Raw genomic sequence first — 8,232 nt, forward strand, 5'->3', positions numbered from 1 at the left:
TTTGGCTACAGGAAAAAATCATTTATTTATCGAATCATCAAGCAAAGGATAAGCTTCAGTGATCGCAGTATGGCAGCTGCTCAACCACTTACACACCCTTGCCTGTTACAAAAGTCGTTTACAATTGATTCTAGGCTTTGTCATGTATTAATAATGCTTTTATATGAACTAGCCGGCATCAGTGATCGAAGATCCTCCTAATTTACTATGTACAAATTACATTGGCATCACATCCATTGTCGTTATAAAAATAAATATAAACTTTAAATGGTTTAGAAGCCATACAATGCAAATTGCCCCTTATTATCATTGCAGTCCAGCACGATACGACCTTAGAGGCGTTCAGGCATAATCCAACGGACGTAGCGTCATACCACTGTCGCTCGAACAAGTATTGTGCCATTGGTCCGTACCTCGGTCCTCTCGTATACGCAGGAATGCTGTCGCAACAACGTTTTGTCATTAGTAGGGTAAAACTAACCTGTCCACGACGGTCTAAACCCAGCTCACGTTCCCTTGCATGGTGGAACAATCCAACGTTGGTGAATTTTGCTTCACAATGATAGAAGAGCCGACATCGAAGGATCAAAAGCGACGTCGCTATGAACGCTTGGCCGCCACAAGCCAGTTATCCCTATGGTAACTTTTCTGACACCTCTTGTTAAAAACTCTTTAAACCAAAAAGGATCGATAGGCCGAGCTTTGCGTCCCTGTGGTACTGAACACCGAGATCAATCAGCATTTGCCCTTTTGCTCTATGTGTGTTTCTGTCCGCACTGAGCTGGCCTTGGACACCTCCGTTATTATTTGAGAGATGTACCGCCCCATCAAACTCCCTACCTGGCAATGTCCTTGAATTGATCATACGCAGTAATTGAGTTATACCAAATTTTCAAATCAAAAATACATAAATGCATCGTTTTATTAAAGAATTGTTGCGATTATAACAAACTCGTGATACTTGATCAAGAAGCTTGCATCAAACCCAATACCATAAGATATAATAAATATATCCGTATAAGGCTAGGAAATGATACACTTCCATTTAATCAAGTAAGTAAGGAAACAATAAGAGTAGTGGTATCATTGACGATACCAAACCGAGGTCAATACCCACTTATTCTACACCTCTTATGTCTCTTACACTGCCATAGAGTCAACTCAAAAGGTCTTCTTTCCCCGCTAATTATTCCAAGCCCGTTCCCTTGGCTGTGGTTTCGTAGATAGTAGATAGGGACATAGGAATCTCGTTAATCCATTCATGCGCTGTCACTAATTAGAACGAGGCATTTGCTATTTTTTTTTTTTTTGATCGCGAGTATGGAAAATCTATCAAAGATACGAGTCTGTCAACACTTCAGTTTCCTAGCATGCACGATTCATTGCTCTATCTAACCGAAGTTCCGCAACGCCTACTACTAAAACCATCCTCATAGCCAATTTATATATTACCATTATTTGCGATGTTTATGCCTTTATTGATGTTATGCCAAGACAGCAAGCAAATGTTTTGAACCAAACGTTTTAGCTAAGTCCAATCTCGGGAAAACCCGCTCAGGTACATGAACTGTTTAAAACAACCGAGACTGCCTCTCATAACCTGGACGCTAATGATATGACTATCATATTTGCTGAGGAGACCCTTCGCTATCAATCTTTTAACGGATTGACCACTCCAGACCCCCTCCAGTTCAGGTGGCAGAATGGAATTCAATGTCACCTGCGCTTCGAATCTCGACGCAACTCAGTTTCGTATGCCGGTCTGTCGTATCTATGATTTTGCGCTGGTGTGCATCATCCATAGAGTGTCCGTCTGTCACAATGTCATCACATCAATGTGATTTTGTCGTAGTGCCACAGTCTGTTTATTAAGACCGGATTCGCACTGCAGACTGTTCAACAATGACTACGCACCTCTCTCCTCAAGTCCCCGCTTGATTCGATTTACTACGCAGTTGTGTCTAGCTATGCGCCCCCATGCGATCGGTAACATTTTGCATAATATGGTTTGTTGTTTCGGGAGCGTCACATCCTGCACGACACTGTCGTTCCAATTCGTGCCTTCCCCTTGTAGTACGAGACTTCGTGGTAGGGCATTTATCCGCAGACGAATACCGTCTATATATTCCTTTCCTGTTAGTAAACGCGTGTTGATTAACCCACCCGTGTTGCGGCCCAATGCCTGCTTCACGAGTCCGCTACCATCAACTGAGAGGTACCAATTTGTTCGCCAATATTTTTCTATTGCCGACGCGATAACAATTCATTTGTTCTGCTAATAATCTATCTCGGGCCCGTTGTTTTTCTGCTTCGAGGAAAGAGCTGGCTACCTCGTTTGCGTGAGTGAGGCCATTTAATATTACTCAAACTCTTAGCCTTAACATTGGAGCTACCCATCTAAGTGATGGAATTCGAGACCTCCACTTTTTGGGGTGCGTGAATGAATGCTATCGTATATCCAGCGGAAGATTTAGCCATCTTCGCACATAGTATCGTATTAGTTTGTCATTTTCGTAGGACGCCTATCCCACACTCCCAAGGGCTAACTTGTGATAGAGCGTGGGATAAGGACAGTCCTAAGGCGAACATCCTCTGTTGTGGTTGAGGGGGGCCTTTGTCAATCTTTGTAGCTTCGGACCAATGTCCTCGGCCGGATTGCATCGAACCCTCCCGGTTGCAGTGAAGTTGATGCCTAAGTACTTCCACTCGTCCGTTCGCTTCAATGATGGAATCTCCCTTGAGCCTACGTAAAAGCTCTGTGCCTCTAGCACGGTACACTTCTGTTTCGGCTGGCCCTTAATGCCAACGGTAAAACATTTGTCGCATTAAGTTTGAGGCGACGAGAGATAGAAAATCCAACGTTCTGCCAACAATACTTGAAGTCCCATTCGAGTTTCAGCAAATAGTACCAAATCATCTGCAAACGCGGCCGCGTAGTAATGGCATTTCCGACTCTGGCACCAATTCGCTGGGTAGGTTTCTAATAACCTGTCCATTACCAAGTTAAATAGAATAGGAGACAAAGGGTCACCCTGCTTCACTCCTCTAGCAGGGACGAATTCCTCTGAACTCCAACCGTCCCCATTGAGACGGTACCGCCACCCTGTACGTATTCTGTACGTAGTCAACGAAGCCCTTTGGCGCACCATAAGCACGTAAGGTGTCATATATAGATGCATGCGATAAAGAATCGAATGCCTTGCTTACATCTAAATTTGCAATGTAGCAAGATCTAAAGTGCTTATGGCTATGCCTCAAGACTAAGTCAACTATCGTCCGTTATCGGCACATCCGTCGGTAGGTAAGAACCCCGCTGGCGCGGTCCCAATGATTGATGAGTTCAACCGGGTTGCCAATATTGCATTTAGCTGTCTTACCAGGACTGAAGGCACCGATATTGGACGAAAGTCTTGCGGTCGCTTCGCCTCACCGTCTTCGGGATGAAGACGGTTCTGGCCAGTCGGATAGAGTGTGGTAGATTGCCGCACCATAGAATAGGTTCATTATTCTAACAAATACCTGACGGCACCTCCCTGGCTGTTTTTGGAGTTATCCCGTCAGCCCGGAGATGAAGATAATGAGATTCTTGATCCCGAAGTCGTGCTCTGTAATAGCAGACCAAACCCTCTCAAGCGAGTGATCCATTTGTATCACTTCTCTACTGCAAGAGCTTGGGCTAGCTGAGTCATTACTTCTCTCCAGTAAGGAACCATTACTTCTTGGCTTGGCATTACCGACTCATCAGTTCCATTAGCAAGGACTTGATGCATCTTCCTTTATGCTTATCCCAGTTACGCTGGACGACAGCATACTGCTGCCTTCTGCTTTCTCTCCTATTTCGAGCCTCCGAGGAGGTCTCGTCAGAGTGTGACGTACACCCTGTGCCGGAAAAATTCCGAGATATAGCGATAAGCATTGGAGAGTGGTTTCCTTTCCCTCGAGCTCCCCTGTCAATGATCGTTTGTAGCTCTTGGGCTCTCCATTTGGAATGGCATTCTACGGGCTATACCCACGCAGTGTCCGCAAAATTTCCCTGTTCGACTGTTCGAAGGTGTGATTGGAGTTGTTTCTGATGTTTACTTGGTGGTTTTGCTCACTTCTACTAGGGCGGCGCCTTATGGTTAGATTTGCAACTTCCGGACGAGAGCTGATTGCCTTCTTATCTGCTCTATTTTCTCCTTATAATCGCCCCTTTGTCTTAGCTTTTTGATGGCTTCGACGCTGCGGTTTGCAAAATACACCGCTAGTTGCTTGTTTAGTGTTTATGTCCATTTGCTGTGAGCTCAACCTCCTTTCTCCCATCATCCACTTCTCTTCCTCACTCCATCTTGCCTTTATATCGACACGTCGACGTTCTTCATCAAGTTCGTCTGGGTGCCGAGATCGCATGTGAACACCGAGTCCTCTCTTGCTGTTAAAGGACCGGCCACATACTGTGCAGGTACCCTAGATAGAGTAGCCGCTGCGTTTGTTCATATTGGTCCTCCGGAAGATGTCCACGGAGGTCGGGTCGTCATCAGATTGCGTAAATTGCTCCGAGGCTCGTTATTTCTATTTGTAGTTCCAATATGAATAAATTTCCTCTGGGAACCAACCCATCGGAAAAGTTTTGCCGCTCAAATTAGCTGCTAAACAAGTTTAGCATTACGGGACCACCACGAGGAGGTTTTGAGTCGACTTGAGTAAAGGAGAGACTTGTGAGTTACAGAGTAAAATTCCCCTTCCGCACACCATATGATATGACTTACGAATTACAGAAAAATACTCCCCCTCTGCTCGCAATTACCCCTATCCCCTTAAGAGATCATAGTTACTCCCGCCGTTGACCCGCGCTTACTTGAATTTCTTCACTTTGACATTCAGAGCACTGGGCAGAAATCACATTGTGTCAACACCCGCTAGGCCATCACAATGCTTTGTTTTAATTAGACAGTCGGATTCCCCAAGTCCGTGCCAGTTCTGAATTGATTGTTAATTGATAATCGTTATAATTGATAAGAACTAATTGGTTTAACCCAAATAGTATTCTTAAAAATTTTAGCAAGAAAGTTCCACAATTGGCTACGTAACTAAACTATCCGGGGAACAAGTAACTAACATAAATGCTAGAAACTCTATTTACCCAGAACGAGCACATAAACCATGTTATTGTTTCCCAATCAAGCCCGACTATCTCAATCTTCAGAGCCAATCCTTATCCCGAAGTTACGGATCTAATTTGCCGACTTCCCTTACCTACATTATTCTATCGACTAGAGACTCTTCACCTTGGAGACCAGCTGCGGATATTGGTACGGCCTGTTGAGAAGTTTGCGTGTCCCCACCATAAATTTTCAAGGTCCGAGGAGAAAATATCGACACAACAGTATATGTCATGCTCTTCTAGCCCATCTACCATATCTCTCTGCGAAAACTTCCATGTAGTCACGCTATAAAACAGAAAAGAAAACTCTTCCATATCTCTCGACCTTCTTTATGTCTTCCTTTCCAGGATACACACCCATATTAATAACAAACGGATACTCAACAGTTACAATTGAACCTATTCCCTTTCGTTCAAAATATTCAAGTGTATTATATTCCTTTTTATATATTAGCATTTTTTTACTGAAAATTCCTTTCGCCTTAAACTTAACCACTAACTCTGATCAACCACTTTCACACAAACCCTCTCCACTTCAGTCCTCCAAGTCTCATTCATTATTTCTACTACCACCAAATCTTACCAATCAGCTCCATCAGCTTACCCAAACACTTCTACGCATACCATTTACCTCCTACTCACTAAAGTTTCAAAATTTATATCACAATAATATAAATCATCTACTTACGTAATTATAGTATACAACTTAACCCATCCATTTTAACTATTGCTTCCAGTATTTTACACACTCCTTACGATTTCGACTTCCATATCACCTCCTCTGTTTTAAGCAACCAACGCCTTTCATGTATCTGCATGAGTTGTTAATTGGGCACCTAACATACGTTTGTTCATCCCACAGCGCCATTCTGCTACCAAAATGGCCCACTGGCACATATATCAAACCTTGAACTTCATATCAAGAAGTTAAGGTTCTTACCCATTAAAGTTTAGAATAGTTAAATCGTTCGACCCTAAGGCCTCTAATCATTCGCTTTACCAATAAGATATTTTATATAATATTAAAATCACCAGCTATCCTAGGAAACTCGGAAGAACCAGCTACTAGATTTTCGATTGGTCTTTCGCCCCTATACTCAATTCTGACAATCGATTTGCACGTCAGAACTGTTTCGTCTTCCATCAGGGTTTCCCCTGACTTCAACCTGATCAATATAGTTCACCATCTTTCGGTCACAGCATATATGCTCAAGGTACTTCCAGTTAGAGCATAAATAATATAAATATACATTATACATAACTATATAAACGCCCCGGGATTGGTTAATTAGCTATAAATAGCTAAAAAACTAATCCCATTATTAGTCAAGTTAATACGCTATTAGTTTACATCCCAATAACTTGCACATATGTTAGACTCCTTGGTCCGTGTTTCAAGACGGGTCCCGAAGTATCCTGAATCTTTCGCATTGTTAATCATACAAGAGCATATAATAAACACAAAAATCAATGATAATTATGCCATTATATAATTCCGAAAAATTAACGCTCTGTAATAATATAAATCTATCAGCACTTTATCAAATTAATAACATTTATTCTGTGTTAAAATGCAAGCAATTTAATTGGAATAAACTATAAGTTATATTTATGATAAATTTGGGATATGCTAATAGATTACAATGTCCTTATATGGAAAAAATGCACATTATTCTTAATAATATTATTTAAATATTACAATTTTAATGATGAATTTTCCATAACGGATATTCAGGTTCATCGGGCTTAACCTCTAAGCAGTTTCACGTACTGTTTAACTCTCTATTCAGAGTTCTTTTCAACTTTCCCTCACGGTACTTGTTTACTATCGGTCTCATGGTTATATTTAGTTTTAGATGGAGTTTACCACCCACTTAGTGCTGCACTATCAAGCAACACGACTCTTTGGAAACATCATCTAGCAATCATTAACGTTATACGGGCCTGGCACCCTCTATGGGTAAATGGCCTCATTTAAGAAGGACTTAAATCATTAATTTCTCATACTAGAATATTGACGCTCCATACACTGCATCTCACATTTGCCATATAGACAAAGTGACTTAGTGCTGAACTGTTTTCTTTTCGCTCGCCGCTACTAAGAAAATCCTTGTTAGTTTCTTTTCCTCCCCTAATTAATATGCTTAAATTCAGGGGTAGTCCCATATGAGTTGAGGTTGTATATATAACTATATTTTGCCATAAATTCTTTATATATAAATGATAAAACAATCAATTAAATTCGTTATAAATAGTTCCAATAGTTCTTGTAAGCAAAGTCATTTTTATCCATTTAACGAACCAACGAAGAATAATAACAAAACCAAGATTTTCTTTTTCCGAATCATTAATAAGAGACAATTCTAGATGAAAAATATTTCAATTTTTTATGCTAGACATTTCTCAGTATTATTTGATTGAAAAAGAAAATATTTCTCTTCGTTTTTCACATTCAAATGTGAGATAATGTTTTTCATTTCTTTTTTAATATTATGAATAAAATCATTATTTAATCCAATAATATACCATATGCTTATAAAAAATTTATAAACAACTTAATTAGCATAGTCTTACAACCCTCAACCATATGTAGTCCAAGCAGCACTATAAAATTAATTAAAGTACATAACAGCATGGACTGCGATATGCGTTCAAAATGTCGATGTTCATGTGTCCTGCAGTTCACACGATGACGCACAGTTTGCTGCGTTCTTCATCGACCCATGAGCCGAGTGATCCACCGCTTAGAGTTTTATAATTCAATTTTATATAATGTCAATATTGTTTTATTGAAAGAAATTAAAAATACACCATTTTACTGGCATATATCAATTCCTTCAATAAATTTATTTTTATACCTAAAATAAATGTTGCGAAATGTCTTAGTTTCATATAAGCATTATGTATCATAATAATCTGGTTATGGTTTGCTATTTTGGGTGACACATACTGCAAAATTTATATAAAACATTAACCTGATGGATGACAGGTACAAACATTGTATATTTTAGGTTGTTGCATTAGCCAACGTATGCTCATAACATAGATGAACAATACATATTCGCAACGCGTGTATATTATGGTCCATA

General features: G+C 40.4%; 1 non-coding gene and 1 pseudogene across 1 annotated transcript; both read right to left on the reverse strand.

Annotated features, from left to right (window-relative positions):
• Nucleotides 1–29: 29 nt before the first annotated feature.
• Nucleotides 30–7,323, reverse strand: LOC116803271 (annotated as a pseudogene).
• A 393-nt stretch (nucleotides 7,324–7,716) lies between these two features.
• LOC116803269 lies at nucleotides 7,717–7,895 on the reverse strand. The gene has a single exon (XR_004363511.1). It is a non-coding gene; the product is annotated as a 5.8S ribosomal RNA (ribosomal RNA).
• Nucleotides 7,896–8,232: the final 337 nt, after the last annotated feature.

This window comes from Drosophila sechellia, unplaced genomic scaffold (genome assembly GCF_004382195.2).
Source record: "Drosophila sechellia strain sech25 unplaced genomic scaffold, ASM438219v1 U_39, whole genome shotgun sequence".
NCBI classification, from domain to species: Eukaryota; Metazoa; Arthropoda; class Insecta; order Diptera; family Drosophilidae; genus Drosophila; species Drosophila sechellia.